This window comes from Physeter macrocephalus, chromosome 9 (assembly GCF_002837175.3).
Source record: "Physeter macrocephalus isolate SW-GA chromosome 9, ASM283717v5, whole genome shotgun sequence".
Classification (NCBI taxonomy): domain Eukaryota; kingdom Metazoa; phylum Chordata; class Mammalia; order Artiodactyla; family Physeteridae; genus Physeter; species Physeter macrocephalus.
In genome coordinates, this window is record NC_041222.1 from 94525719 (window position 1) to 94542889 (window position 17171).

Below are 17171 nucleotides of genomic sequence, written 5' to 3' on the forward strand. Positions count from 1 at the left end.
CACAGGCTCCGGACGCACAGGCTCATTGGCCATGGCTCACGGGCCCAGCCGCTCCGCGGCATGTGGGATCCTCCCAGACCGGGGCGCGAACCCGGTTCCCCTGCATCGGCAGGCGGACGCACCACCACTGCGCCACCAGGGAAGCCCCAAGATATCTTTTTTTGAGGAAAAAATTCAACTCATAAAATTATTTATATTATTTGCCTTCGCTGAATAACTTATTTTAATATTTCCTGAGGGTCTTCTCTATTTGCGATGAATTACCTCAGCTCTTGTTTGTCTGAGAAAGTCTTTATTTTCCCTTCACTCTTGAAGGATAATAATTCTAGGTGATTCTTTTTTTTCTTCAACACATGAGATATTTCACCCCATTCTTTTCTTGCTTTCATGGTTTGTGACAAGAAGTATGCTGTAATTCTTATTCTCCTACCTCCCAGCTGTCTTTGATTTTCTGCAGTTTGAATATGTTAACCTAGGTATGATTTTATTTGTTTTTGGTATTTAACTTGTTTTGTGATTTCTGAGCTTCTCGAATCTATGTCTGTCATTAATTTTGGAAAGTTCAGGACCATTATTACTTTATATAGTTCTCATTTTATATTCTCATTTTCTTCTCCTGCTGGTATCCTTACTACACTAATATAACAACTTTTCATTAATTAAATAAATATGTACTGAACACCCCTATGTAACAAATATTATCTTAAGAACTAGAAATATACCTGTGTACAAAAGAGACAATAATATAGTAGATGAATTTTAAACTGTATAGAGATATGGTCAGAATATTTCTAAATGATTTCACCTTTAATTAGAAACTGTATACTGTTGAACACTTTAGGTATAACTTATTTTGATCACATTATTGAGATATAATTTATATAACTTGAAATTCACCACTTTAAAGTATAAAATTCAATGGCTTTTGGTACATTCACAGAGTAATGCATCTATTGTCACGATCTGTTTTAGAATATTTTCATTACTCCCAAATGAGAGCCCACATACCTTAAACGTCACTCTTCAATCCTTCCATTCTACCCTCTAGATGCAGACAACTTAATAGTCTGATTTCTGTCTGTGTAGGTTTGCCTATTCTTGACATTTCATATAAATTTAGTCACAATATGTGGTCCTTTGTGACTCTTTCACTTGGCATAATGTTTTCAAGGTTTGTCTATGTTTTAGCAAGTAATGATACTTTATTTTTTTTCTTAATAATATTCCATTGTATGGATATACCACATTTAATTTATCCATTCATCATTTGATAGACATTAGATTGTTTCTACCATTTAGCTATTATGAATAATGCTGCTGTGATCTTCCGTGCACAAGTTTCTATAAGGGCACATGTTTTCATTTATCTTTCATTTCATTTCATCTCTCTTGCATGTACAACTGAGAGTAGAATTGCTGGGTCATATGGTAACTCTATTTTAACCTTTTCTGGAATTGCCAGACTGTTTTCCAAAGCAGTTGCACCATATTACATTCACACCAGCAATGTAGGAGGGTTCCAATTTCTTCACATCCTTGACAACCCATAATTATGCTATATTGTTATTTTTATTATAGTCATCTTAGTGGGTATGAAGCATTATCTCATTTGCTGTGCACTTCCCTGATGGTTAGTGATGGTGAGAATATTTTCATGTGGTTTTTGTCTATTTGTATATCTTCTTTGGAAAAATAACAGCTCAGATCCTTTGACTGTCTTTTAATTGGGTTATTTGTTGTTTTATCATTGAGCTGTAAAATTTTTAAAATGTATTTTAGATTTCATGAGTGCAGTTGAGCTGGGAGACAGAGCACAGCTGCCAGGTGTCAGAGTAGCCATGTAAAGCAACAAGGCAAAAATGAAGGAGTTAAGCCTTTAATCACTAACCAAGATGGTATAAACAAGAGGTTAAAATCAGAGAAAGTACAGACTCCCCTGTTCCATTTTTCCCCATGGAACAATGTACCATTCGAGAGTCACGTGAATCAGCCCGGTGCAGGGGTTGTCTCATGGTCAAGGAAGCCCCCAACAAAAGCCTCTGGCAGTTTTGTGGACCATAGATTTGGGAGGAGAAAGAGGGGTAAAGCTTGTGAATGTGCTGGGTACTGAGTTGGAGTAGTTTAAAGTGTCTTCAAGGTGTTCTCCTCCCTACATAAGGAGGTCTTAGCAGAAGTGTTTGGGAAGATCTGCCCAAGGCTAGGAACGGAGTTAGAAATGCAAAAAAAGAGCATGACCTTGACCAGCCAGAGAAGCTTGAGTCCTTGACTACAACTCTCTTCAGAAACTGTAATGCATAGCTATGCACCAAATTCCATGTGAGGAGGGAAAGCTTTCCCATATGAGGCCTGCCTGGTAAAGCCATTGTAATTGCCTCTGCTCAGATATGAAAAATCACACACAGATTTTTAATCAAGAGTTGAACTTCTTATTAGATACAAGTTCTAGTACTAGATACCAGTACAAGTATACTAATTACAATATGTTTTGGGAAACTTTTCTCCTGTTACCTACCTTGTCTTTTCACCTTCTTGTTGGTTTGGGAAGTTTATATTGATCTATCTTTAAGCTCACTGATTTTTTTCCTTAGTCATGTTCAATCTACGGATGAGCCCATCAAAGGCATTCTGCATTTTTGTTACAGTGTTTGTGATTTCTAGCATTTCCTCTTGATTCTTTCTTAGAGTCTCCATCTCTCTGCTTACATTACTCATTTGTTTTCACATCCTGTCCACTTTTTCCATTAGTGCCCTTTGCGTATTAATCATAGTTACTTTAAATTTCCAGTATAATTCCAACATCTCTGCCATAGCTGAGTTTAGTTCTGATACTTGCTTTGATCCTTCTGTCCTTTCTTGCCTTGTAGCCTGCCTTGTTATTTTTGTTGAAAGCCTGACATTACGTTTTAGAGAACAGGAAGTGAGCTAAATAGGCCTTTAGTGTGAAGTTTGTGTTAATCTGGGTAAGAGCAGGTTGTGTTTAATGTTTACTGTAGCTGTAGGTGCCAGAGTCTCCCAGTGAATTTAGTGTCCTTGTTTTTGTTTCCCCTGTTGACTTTGTACTTTCCTAAATATTACTCTCCAGAGGGAGTCTGTGTCTTGGAAAACTAGCAGCTGCAATCCACTGTTATTCTACTGGAGGCCTGTTGGTGTGGTGGTAATGTGGGGTGGGGGAAAAGAACCATTTTGTAATCATATGATTAAATTGCCTTCTTTTCGTAGGTCCATGTCCCTGTGCTCTGACCTCCACAATTTTTTTTAGGAAATATTTTCAATTTTTATTCTCAGGATTATTCATCAAAATGGCAGAAGATTATTTACAGAGCCACAGATCAATAACAAAACAGGAGGGAAATGAAACTTACAAGAGATGTCTTGAAAAATTCCAAAGGAATACACACTAGCTAAAAATGTACAGTTAAATTGTGGCTTCACAACTGGCTATACTCAATCCTGTATTTAATCAATAAGTTCTTCTTTATATCATAGGCTTTCTCTTTTCCAACTTGTCACGATTTGGCTTTACATTCGAGAATCTTTTTTTTTCTTCCAGTTTTAGCCTAGTGATAACCACCTTGCTCAGATGAACGTCCACGTGGACAATTGTACTGTTAGCCTTCTCGCACCCACTTGATGTAGATGATATATTTCTTTCTGTGCACCTGCACTACGTTGCCAGTTTGCTGACTTATGTAGTGTTCCTGGGCCACCTGAAGCTCGTCGTCCTTGCAAAGGTGGATAGACCAGACATTGTACTTCTGCTGCATCTCCTCTGAGAGCCAGGCACACATGGGCCAGGGGGCACTGAAGTGGTGTGTGCTGCAGTCCTAGGTCACAAAGGGATTGAACCTCATGATGACCGTCTACCTGGCACCGGCTGGGCTCAGAAGTGTGTGCTTTCACATGTATGTCTTAGATCTCCTCACCTCCGTTGGTGAATCATGAAATCTAGAGGGTGATGCAAGTGAGAGAAGTGCCCTTATTGCAGGTATGACAGGCTCTGATTAAGTTTTATTTTTCCCTGGAGAATAGCCCTTTGTTATGGAGAAGGCTTTTGACATATTTCACAATTGTTACTCTTCCTCTTTTCCTGCTAGAACCAGGAGGGGCTCTTTCTCAGAATTTCACCATGAGGACCTAGTGGGTTTCCTGGAGGTAAAGCCCAGGAAAGTGTGAGGCCCCATAAGACTCCGACCACCAGCAGTTTCTCTCCCATAGGTTGGTTCAATTCAGTCTCCAGCAGTTTATCAAAATTACCATTTAAGTCTTCCTACCAGTTCATGGTTCCAGTGGTTTCTGCTCTTCAGGTAAACAGATCTCAGCTGTGACTCTTTGGAGTCACCTGTCTAGATTTTGGGGTGGCAGTTTTCCCAACAACCTCAGTACTCTGGTAGGTCCAAGAAGAGTTGTTGATTTTTAGTTCGTTATACTTGTCTTAGTTTTTTTCTGGTTATAAAGATGAAAGTGATGACTTCAATCTCTTTACATGTCAGAGATGCTGGAAGACATATGTGGACTATTAGAATGTTAACTCTTTATTCTTCTCTGATTTCCAGAGTGGATGCATCATCCTCTTTAAAAAAAAAAAAAAAAATCTGTCTCAGTTCAGATTTTTTTTTTTTTTTTTTGGTTGGAAATGACTAATTGTGGTATTTCATGTCACTGCAGGCAATAGGCAATGCACTTAAGAACTTGACTCTGAAGTCGAAAGATGAGAGTTTGAATTCTGGCTCTACTTCTTTTCCAAGTATGTTACTTTGAGAAAAATATTTCACAGTGTTGTTCCTTAGTTTTTTCATCTGTAAAATGAGGTTTATAATAGTAACTTTCTCTCAAAGAGAGGATTAATTGTGTTAATACATACAAACATCTTAGAACAGTGTCCAGCACAAATTAAGGACTTAATAAATATTGACTATTAATAAATTTCTCAGAAGTTTATTTGTTCCTCTATTGGTGTGAGAGTACGGGTGTGTTTTTAAGACAGTGTTTTCACTGTCCCTGTAGAGTTTGGAGAACAGGCTCAGATTGGCATCAGAACTGATAGAAATCAGCAAGCAATGTCAAGCCATGAGCATAGGCTATAGCAAAGGGTTTTCTAATTGAGACACGCCTTTGCTTCTGACAACGAAGGGCAAAAGTCCAAGAGCTTTGTTTTATTTTGTTGAAATCATTGTGTTTTTGAAGAATTATCTTCACGGATAGTTTATGGATTCTGGAAAACTCCCTACAAAAACAAGACTCTTTGATCCACAAGTGTTTGTTTTTTATCTCAAAAAAACAAAAAAACAAAAACAAAACAAAACCACCACCACCAAATAAACCCAATAGAAAATTTTAAAATAAAAAATTTTGAGGAGCTTTGAAGACCTGTCTTTCTCCCTAGAAAGCCTCCCTCACTGTTATGATATACACAACTGCATTGCCATCACTGGGAATGTGACCCAGGTCCTTCAACCGAAATGGATATGTCCATGTAAAGGGAGATGACCATGTAGGAGGATGTTCTCTTCTGAGCTGACTGTTTGGTTCCACAGTGATTTTTTTATCCATGCCAAGACTTGCTAATAATGACATATTGAGGTAAAAAAGTTTGTCCTCAAGAATACCCAATCTATTTTGCTCTGTTCACCAGTTTCATCTTACCTTCAAGCCTATAAGCTTCCAGTATCATCAATAGCAAACATTAATAGGTGTCTGTAAGTTTCATACAAATGTGTTGTAAATTATGAGAAATATCACATGGGGTTCTTGCTCTCCAAGGTTTCACAGTCTAGTCTTTCATGCTGCTCTTTGAAACTTCGACTTAGTTCTACCTTCCTTGAATCTTACTCTGTATTTTCTCTTTAATTTTTCCACTAAATTACATACCCTTGGAGGGAAATATAAAACTCATTTAACCCCATTCATTTAACATTTTGTGGCAAAGATAATGTTATCATGCTGTGTGTCCAACGTTTCAGCTTACCTTATATCTAAGGAATTCACTTTATTCACTAATTTTCAGAATTGATGTAGGTTATCCACTCTGTGGATGTCCTGGAGTTTTTGTCTATGGAATGTAGTCAGAATGATAGAAGCTATCTTCAGGTCTGGCTCTCAAATGATCCTACAAGGTCTTTCTTGCTTTCTCCCTGTGGAGCCAAAAATGAAAGACTCCAAAATAACAAAGGCACAATATGGAAGGGGACTGGTCCCTAAATTACTTCTTGTCAGAGTGCTACCCCAAGGGCCATTTAAGAGTCACCTGATAGGGCTTCCCTGGTGGCGCAGTGGTTGAGAGTCCGCCTGCCGATGCAGGGGACACGGGTTCGTGCCCCGGTCCGGGAGGATCCCACGTGCCGCGGAGCGGCTGGGCCCGTGAGCCATGGCCGCTGGGCCTGCGCATCCGGAGCCTGTGCTCTGCAGCGGGAGAGTCCACGGCAGTGAGAAGCCCGTGTACCGCAAAAAAAAAAAAGAGTCACCTGATAAAGAAAATCTTCATCCAACTTTGAGATCAGAGAATATAATTTATTATGTCTTAATAATTACTGATTTATTAATGCACAATAAATGAGTTTTTTACAGCTGTTTGTTACAGCAGTTATCATTAAATAATACCCAGATAGAGAACTGAATCTCAGAAGGTTGAAATAGTTTGTTCTAAATGACATATGGTTTTGTGCCAGGGCTGGAACTAAACGTTTCTGATCTCTAATTTGATTTCATTTTCTCTTTATTCCTTTCACTGTCCAGTCTCAGGTAGTTATAAAAAAAGGAAAAAATATCAAAACATGAGAAATTAACATTGAGCTGTTTAATGTATAATAATTCCACTCAATTACTTCCTCTCTGCACTTAAAAAACACAACTACTGAATTTCAAGACACTCATTCTTTGGGTACTTGCCATTGCTTCTCCTAACATAATTTCTAAAATTGTGAATTTCAAGAAGTCTAGCTAAAAGTTGGGGAGATGTATATGCATATTAGACAATTTTTCAAAATTAAATCACGAGAGTTATCACTAACTCTGTTTATGAAATAAGGCCATTTTCTGTCTCAGGGATAAAATTTCCCTTTGAATTGAAATGGTAGTCACATGAGCTTGTTAATCTTTCATTCCATTTAATACTCCATCTATGCCAATGGGATGAGTTGGACAGTTAAATGGATGTGAGTAAAAGAAACAATTTAGGGACAAAGTAAACAGTTGAAATGCTTCGCAACAGAACAGATGCAAATCTTAGTGGGTTTCTCACCATCAGCTGAGAAAATAATAAAATATTCATATCCCACAGAAGCATTTTTTAAAAGGTTGAAAACAGGGCAAAGTTTGTTACTTGTTTCCTCTATGCTGCAAATCTGAGATCAGTTGCAGCAAAAGTTGAAGATTACTTGAAGAAGTCTGGCCTGTTTCACACGGGGTACATAAAGTGTTCCCAACGCAAAGCTCTTTAGTTCAATGGCTCTGAAAGTAAGTGGTTATGACTAAATCACAGAACGTGACAACTTCTGAGGACCATGTTGTCACCTCAAATGCTCCAGTGAGTAAATGAAGAATGCCAGATAGCAATAGGAAGAGTATTTTCTTGCCCAATTCTCTTTTTTGGCATAGTGAAACATTTGCATAAAGTGACTCAATCAAAAGCAAACTGCATATCTGTTGTTATGAAATCTTACATTCTTCCACAGTGAAGGGAAAGAGAAAAAAAAAGCATAGAAGAGGGTCTTTTTATTTTACAAACAGCAAGAAGTTAACTTTTTCTGTGAGTTTTTCCTTAGGAAGTTGTTGGGAATCTGGTAGTGTTATGAACTATATTTCAGTTTTGATTGCTGGATTTTGCATTTTCCATTTTTGGAAACTTTCCGTGTTCTGTTTCTTTCTTTCTTTCTTTCTTTCTTTTTTTAGCATTTGTAAAGTAATTCCATGAAATGACTTTTTAAAAAATCTTTCCAGAGTTCTCTGCCAAAGATCTTTGAGTAACTTCCTACACTGTGTTACTACAGGTCTTTCTTCAGAACTGATGAGCTACTCAGATGCCCTAGGGCAGGGCTATATGGCCAAATAAGAATAGCATGGCTTTTGAGATGTATTCATTCATATTATTTTGGCATTCATATAAAATGAATACACTGCACACCATACAGTTTCTATGTAGTAATCGTCTAATGAAAATATGTCTGTGTAGTATAAGGATAATTACTACAAAAATCTCATCATAGGGAGTGTTCTAATGTGAACTTTAGAGCAGGTATTTTAGAATAGAGTAAAATATAGAGAGTATACATATATACTATCTTATGGTATTAATTTAAACTTTGATATTATATGTAATAAGCATTGACCTGAACAAGATAACCTATATGTTTTATACTTTATTAAAAGTGAGGAATTTCCTCATTCAATCCTTAGAGGATAAGAGAGATTGTGCTACATATGCCCTTATTAATGCTGACAATCAGATTGACTTTGGACTTTGACCTAAAGCTCAAGGGCTCTGGACTATCAACTAAGGAAGCGACCTCATTGGAAAGACCAAAAACCCAAAGGAAAGCCACACCTGTTCTTCAAGGGGAAAACAGATGATAAATGACATGATGTACTTTCTCCCATAACTATTTTCTTTTCTGCCCTTGAGTAATTTTTCAGATATAGGCGGTCCCCATCTTGTAAGTTCACAAAGTTCATTTGTCAGGAGAACTGTTGGAACTGAGAACATGACATCCCATAAAATCAATGTTATGCTGGTGGTTACTGAAGTTGATGTGTTTTGTTTTGGTTTTTCCCTCCCTTTTCTGCTGTAGATAGTACCCCCTTCTCTACCTCTCACCCCATGGCCCTCAGAGAACACCTCCATACCCCTTGACAGCAACTTTCATCAAAGTTTAGTGATAGTTAAAGAAGAGGACACAATTTAACTTGGGGACAATCCTAGTAATCCTCCCTAGCCCTTAGTCATGATGACTTATCTAAATGGTGAGCATGTGGCTCCAGTTGAGCCTGGCTAATTGAATTCCTTTCCAGGAATATTTTTCACTGGAGCTGTAAAGAAAGAACTCTATTATCTCTGTTCTGAAGCTGTGAGGCTGTGAACCCACTGCTTCTAGAATCAAAGTCTCCCACTGGGTGAAGACACCGACTTATAATAAGAAAGAGGAAAACTAACAGGCAAGGCCAGAGATAAAAAGGAAGCGGGAGAGGGATAGAAACCTAACAACTTTGGATCCTGATTTTCATTACCTGAGGACCAGAACTGCCTTAGTTTCTGTTTTCTGAGGTTGGTTGTTCAACTCTTTGTTTGAGTATATAAGCCCCCAGTACTCTTCAAGCAAAGCAAACATAAACCTCTCTCATCCACATTTTTTTTCCTTACATTTTTAAAAATGTTGTTTCTGTCTGTTATAATCAGGTGTCCTACCTAAAATGGTTGATTTCTGAGGCTAGGATTTAGAAATGTATTCTGTCTATAATGTAGGAAACTAGTCATTCCAATGAGTGTAGGGACCCTCTTCTTCCTTTTTCCTCTGATCTGCTTTCAGCAAGGGTTCAGTGAGAGCAGATAACCTAAAGAGAGAAAATTCAGGCCCAGAATTTTAAATTAACTGTCTCCTTCCCTAGCTGTAATCACAAGTGATAACACTATAGTGAAAAGGGAACATATTGATTTGAGAATTATTCCAGTTTTCTGGGACCCTCAGACCAAGTAAAGAGTCCAGGCAGACCTTTAATGTTGTGTAGGCTGACCGTTAAAAACAGTATTTATGAAGGAGGCAGGTACAATGCTGACAATAACTGAGATAGCCAGGGCTTTAATCATTTAAGAATGGCTTTCATGACATACTCACCCACTCATTTGTACTTTGTTTTGTTTTCCAAAACAGCTGAATCATCTCAACAATGGAAAAAAACTTTTAAAAAAGTACTGCTCAAAATAGCAGTTACATTATTGTGATGATTGTGATTATAATCAACATTTATTAGAGTAGTTCATTTCAGGTGAGAATATTCTTCATTTTTAGAGAGGCGCGAATCCTCTGAGATTCTGATAATACTTTGCCACATCCTAAAACAATTAATTCTTATGCACTTTTAAATTACAGATGTTTAATCTTATGTATGTGCTCTACCATCTCAATGACCACCTAAAAATACACACACACACACACACACACACACACATTAATGTAGGTACATTCCCCTTTTCAGAGCCATCGTCTCCACTGCTTCTTGACATAGCCACACTCAAACCAAATACACCTGTACAACAGTGTCTTTGGTGAAAGGCAGGGGGTGATTAGAAAGAAGAGTACATCATTGAGCTACTAAGTAAAAATGTTTAAAACTATTATAGACATAAAAAGGATCCAAAACAACAAAAAAAAGATGATATAAAAATACTCAATAACAGAGTTAAATGAAATCAAATAGAACTTCTAGATATAAAAGTGACTCGGGGTTATTAGCAAGATCTTAGAATAGGAAGTCCCAGTCCTTGTTCTCTCACAGAAACACTGATTTAACATCAATGTATGGATCAAAATAACTTTATGCAATTTCCAGAATCCAGTTAAGAGGCTGCAACGTCCCACATGAGCACGAATCCAAGAGTAAACTCATTGAAATGGGTAAGAAGAGCAGTTTCACTTTTCCCATGTTAGACCCTCCCCCAAGCTGTCTCAGGTCAGCACTGAGAGAGATCACCTTGGACTGAGATGTCTCCCTTGGGAGAAAGAGAGAGTAAAACATGCATTCAATGTCTCTAGTCTTTTGAGGCATTGCCCAAGCGACCTACTTCTGTCCCACTTAACCCAGAGTGAAGTGTTGAGGGAATCAGTAAAGTGTGAAAGTCTAGCGGTAGATAAGAACAAAGAAAATGGGCAGTTGGCTCTCAGAAGCCAGCATAGATCTGCAAGGTTGGGAAAAGGTGTATAAGCCATGAAGCTTTCCCTTCAGGAAGGAAGGAGAGAAGTGGAACTTGCACCCAACATCCAGGCCATTCACTGCATCAACCTAATGAAAAGGAGTGGGTAATTTATGGTGACCTGCATGGCTCTGCAAGATTAGGAGAAGGTGCATACCTCTGAAGCATCTCTTCCAGGAAGAAGGATGAGGAATGGACTATGCATATTCATAGAGAAGGTTTTTGAGGGTCCCCGAATTTCAAGCCAGGCTGATTAGTGAAGATCTTTCCCTGTCAAAGTCAGTCCACAAAGACTGAAGGGATGACTTCTTCTTCAAATGTGCCAACATGAATTCAAAGCTACGAGAAGTATGAAAAATCAGGGAAATTTCCACAAGCAAAAGAACAAAATAAGTCTCCAGTAACCAACACTAAAGTAAAAGAGATCTATGAATTGCCTGAAAAAGAATTAGAAAATAGTCATTTTAAAGAAGCTCAGTAAGCTACAAAACATAAAAAAATAAATCAAGAAAACAATACATGGACAAAATGAGAATATAAATAAAGAGAAACCATAAAAAGAACCAAACAGAAACTTTGGAGCTGAAGAATACAAAAACTGAGCTTAAAAATATAATAGAGAATTTAAATAGAAGACTTGATCAAGTAGGAGAAAGGATCAATAAACTTAAGACAGGTAATTCCAAATTATACAGTCAGAGGAGGAGAATAGAAAACAAGGATTTAAAAAAAAAAAAGTGTAGAGAGCCTAAAGAACTTGTGGAATACCATTAAGTGAGTCAATATGCATTATAGCTGAAAACGTCCCAGATCTCAGGAGAGAAGTAGACATTCACATCCATAAAGCCTAAACCTTGCAAAGAGGATGAATCTAAAGAAATCTACACCAAGACACATTATAATCAAATTGTTAAAAGTCATAGACAAAGAGAAAATTCTGAAAGCAGCAAGGGAAAAGCAACTCATCACATATATGGGACCCCCCATGACTATCAGCAGATTGCTCAGCAGAAACCTTGCAGGAGAGAGTGAGATGCTATATTCAAAGTGCAGAGAGAGAAAAAAAAAAGGCCAGCCAAGAATACTGTATTCTGCAAAACTGTCCATCAAAAAATGAAGGAGAAATAATTTTCAAGACAAAAGATAAGGGAATTAAATCTTCACTAGACCTGCCATATAAGAAATGGCAAAGGGAGAAATGCTAAAGGGAGTTCTTCAAGTTGAAACTAAAGGACATTAAGCAGAAACACAAAAGCATATGAAAGAATAAAACTCACTGTTAACTATACAGACAAATACAGAATACTATGGTATTGTAATGCTGGTGTGTAAAACAAGTTAATTTTAGTATAAAAGTTAAAAGAATTTGAAAAAGAATAGAAAAAAGTTAAAAAACAAAAGTATTAAGTATAACTACTATTACAAAAGTTTGTTAATGAATATCCAATATAAAACACATAAATTGTGACATCCATAAGATAAAGAGTATGTGTGAGAGAAGTAAAAGTGTAGACTTTTTGTATGTGATTGAAGTCACTGTTACCAGCTTTAAAAAGACTGTGTAACTGTAAGCTGTTTTATGTAAGTATCATGTTAACCACAAGCAAAATACCTGTAGTAGATACACAAAACAAAAAGAAAAAGATATTCAAAGAATATTACTCTTAAAAAATCCACCAAACACACAGATAGCAAGAAAGGAAAGCAGAAACAAAAGAACAAGAAGATGGACAGAAAACAATGATCAAAATTACAGTAGTAAGCCCTTCCCTATCAATAGTTACTTTAAATGTAAATTAAACTCCCCAATGAAAAGACATAGAGTGGCTGAAGTGACTAAAAATCAAGATTCAACTATATGCTGTCTACCAGAGACTCACTTTAGACTTAAGGACACACATGGGCTGAAAGTGAAACCACAGAAAAAGATACCCAAAAGAGGGCAAGGGTAGTTATATTTAGACAGAATAGACTTTAAGCCTAAAATGGTCACAAGAGACATAGAAAGGCATTATAGAATGAAAAAGGATCAATTCATCAGGAAGATATAACAATTACATATAAATACATATACACTCAATATGAGAGCTCCTAAATATATAAAATGAATTTTGATAGTACTGGGGGAAAAATAGACAACAACAAAATAACAATAGGAAAATTCAAAACCTCATTTTCAACAATGAATAGAACATGCCAACAGTAAGTCAATAAGAAAAGGGACTTTGACCAATACTATAGACCAAATGGACCTAACAGACATGCACAGATCATTTCATCCTACAGCAGTAGAATACACAGACATCTCAAGTGCACAAAGAATGTCCTCCAGGAGAAATCATATATTAGGCCATAAAAGAAGTCTTAAAAAATTAAGGAAAACTGAAATCATACCAACTATCTTTCCCAACCATATTGGTATGAAGTTAGAAATCAAAAACAGAAGGAAAATTGGGAAATTCACAAATACGTGGAAATTAAATAACACACTCCTAAGCAATCAATAGGTCAAAGAAGTAATTAAAGGAGAAATTTTAAAAATATCTTAAGACAAATGAAAATGAAAGCACAACATACCAAAACTTATGAGATGCAGCAAAAGCAGTTCTAAGAGGGAAGCTTCTAGTGATAAATGCTACATTAAGAAAAAGAGAGATCTCAAATAAACAACCCAATTTTACACCTCAAATAAGAAAAACAAAGCCCAAAGTTAGCAGAAGGAAGGAAACAATACAGTAGAGCAGATATCAACAAAATAGAGATCAGAAAAATAGGAAAAAATCAACACAACTAAGCCCTTTTAAAAATAAATAAAATTGACATTTAGCTAGATGAAGAAAAAGAGAACACTCAAGTAAATAAAATGATAAATGAAATAAGAGACATTATAACTAATGTCATAGAAATAAAGTACAAAATAAGAGGCTAAAGTGCAACATATGAAAAATTATACATCAACAAATTTAATAAGCTAGAAGAAATGGATAAATTCCTAGAAACATACAACCTATCAAGACTGTCATGAAGAAATGAAAAATCTAAACAGACAAAAGTGAATAAGGAGATTGAGTCACTAATCAACATCCTCCCAACAAAGAAAGGCCCAGGATCAGATGGCTTCACTGGTAAATTTTACCAATCATTTAAAAAAGAATTACCACCAATCCTTCTCAAACTCTTCCAAAAAATTGAAAAGTAGGGGACACTTCCAACCTCAATTTATGAGTCCAGCATTATCCTGATACCAAAGCCAGACAAAGACACTGCATAAGAAGGAAAACTATAGACCAATATCCCTAATGAAAGTAGATGCAAAAATTCTCAACAAAATACATTATACACAACAGTTAAAAGCTGAAAGCTTTTCATTTAAGATCAGGAACAACACAAGGATGCCCACTCTCATCACTTCTATTAATATAGTATTAGAAGTCCTAAGAGCAACTAGGTAAGAAAAATAAATAAAAGGCATTTAAATCAGAAAAGAAAAAGTAAAATTATCCTGTTTGCAGGTAACATATATAACAGGTTGTACACAAGCCTAAGGACTCCACAATAAAACTGGCAGAACTAATAATTCCATAAATTGGAGTAAAATTTTAAAAATTAAAAGAGAAGCAAGAGAATGGATTCAAGGCACCACGTGGAAATGCATTATGTTATGGAAGAATCTTTTACACTCATTGTCTTGGAAAAGAAGGATTTGGCAAGTTATGTAGTCTTTTCTCTTACTAACTCTTCTATTGCTCAGATCTTCTTCACTATGAAGCATTGTCCATCCTTGACCATGGCTGTCACACAACCCTCAAACATTCAGGGCATTTCACAGTAATTGTTTTTTTCCCAAGAATTCAAAAGAGAACGTTTCTAGGCATCTGAATGATGTTACTTGTAAGACCAGATATTTAATTTTAGGTTGCAGTGTACTAACACAGTGCTGACTTCCAAGTGACAATAGTTTTAAAATATTCTGTGTGTGTGTGTGTTGTCATATGCAGGACATTTTAAAATACTGGATCCAAGAACCTCTCTTTCCCAAGTGCTCAAGTAGTGCTGCCAACTGGAGTACTGCAAGGACAAAATAAAGAGAATGCAGTATTAAAGAAGGAATGGGTGGAATTTTCTCAGAAATAAAAGAAGACATAATGGCTTAGAAGCTCAGATTCAGGAAGCCTAAGGAATCTAGTCTTCACTAGACTAAATAAATAAATACATTAGATTGAGCTAAACACATCACAGGGAACCTCAAGACACCAAAGGAAAAAGAGATTCTGTAAATAACTGGAGATGAAAAGTAGATGAAAAGAAAAAGTTCTTTTCTACAAAGAACATGTTTACCATTAACATACTCATACTGACGGAGCCTCAAAGAATGTACTTCCTGAAGAAAAACAATAAAAACCTAAGGAAGATAGGATATGCAAGACAGAATGGTAAATAAAAAAATTGGTACACATGAGGGAAAGTATGAACCAACATTAATGATATAAAATAATAATAATGAAGACTAATTTAATGGATGGCATATATAGGTGCAACTAACATATTGGCCAATGATATGATGTAAGATGAAAGGAGGATAATTGAAATTTAAGCATTCTAAGGCTCTTGAATATTTTGGGAGAAGAGTGAAAATTATGATTTACTTTATACATTGTTGAGGAAATACATGTGCTACAAATTTGGGGTAATCAACCAACAACAGAAATATAATGTATAAATGTCAAACTTAGTGAATTAAAGAAAAAATAAAACAAAGAAATCTGTAGCAGCAACATGGTAAACAGAAACACAGGAAAAGATGGTAAACATAACTTTAAATGTATCAGTAATAAGACAAAACTTATCAGCTAAAAACTTGTGCAATTTAATAAAAAGGAAAAAAGGGGACTTCCCTGGTGGTTCAATGGTTAAGAATCTGCCTGCCAATGCAGGGGATACGGGTTCGAGCCCTGGTCCAGGAAAATCCCAATGCCGCAGAGCAACTAAGTCCATGCACCACAACTATCGAGCCTGTGCTCTAGAGCCCATGAGCCACAGCTACTGAAGCCCACACGACTAGAGCCTGTGCTCTGCAACAAGAGAAGCCATCACAATGAGAAGCCTATGCACTGCAACGAAGTGTAGCCCCTGCTCACCGCAACTACAGAAAGCCCGCAGACAGCAACGAAGACCCAAAGCAGTGAAAAATAATAAAATAAATAAATTTTTTAAAAATTTAAAAAGGAAAAAAAGAAAGAATTTCAGTTACATAAAAACGAATCTAAAACAAAAGTGCACTGAGAGGTTGAAAGTAGAAATATAAAAGTTACAATAGACAAATCACCAAATAAAAGCTAGTGAAGTTACAGTACTATCAGAAAAAATATTTTAAGGCAGAAACATAGAGATAAAATGGTTGCTGCATAATCATAGAAAGAAAAACTTATGAAGAAGATACAAATGTGTATGCTTCAATCTGTATAAAGCTTCACACCGTATAAGGCAAAACTTGATAGAATTATGAGAAGAAAAATATAAATACATCATTGTAGTGACAGAATTTAGAGTATGTCACTAGGTAATTAATTGATTAAGAAGAAAATATCTTGGTTAACCATATATAAAAGTTAAACCAGACAATGAAAACATGATAGATAGATAGATAGATCGATAAACCATGATACATAGATATGGATATATGTAGATACATATAGATATATACATAACTTATGAAATTACCTCTATTCAAAGATTCTTTTTTTAAAAAAATTAATTTATTTAATTTATTTATTTTTGGCTGCATTGGGTCTTGGTTGCTGCCCGCAGGCTTTCTGTAGTTGCGGTGAGCAGGGACTACACTTCGTTGCCATGAGCAGGCTTCTCATTGTGGTAGCTTCTCTTGTTGCAGAGCACGGGCTCTAGTAGTGTGGGCTTCGGTAGTTGCAGCTCACAGGCTCTAAAGCGCAGGCTCAGTAGTTGTGGCGCACGGGCTTAGTTGCTCCCCGGCATGTGGGATCTTCCTGGACCAGGGCTCCAACCTGTGTCCCCTGCATTGGCAAGCGGATTCTTAACCACTGAGAGACCAGGGAAGCCCTATTCAAACATTCTTGACTTAATACTGGCAATTAGTTTCATATGGTTCAATAGAGAATATAGAAAACTAAATCCATTACACATTCTGTTCAAGCACTCTTGATAACTAAAAGTTATCACAACTAATAAAAGTCTTTTAAGGTACCTGGATACTAGAGAAACATAAAATTAACTGCTTATTGTAGCCCAGAAGGCA

The 17171-nt window shown here is 36.5% G+C and overlaps 1 pseudogene; it reads right to left on the reverse strand.

Moving 5' to 3' along the window:
* Positions 1-3444: 3444 nt before the first annotated feature.
* Positions 3445-3851, reverse strand: LOC102984619 (60S ribosomal protein L26-like 1; annotated as a pseudogene).
* Between the last annotated feature and the right edge of the window lie 13320 nt (positions 3852-17171).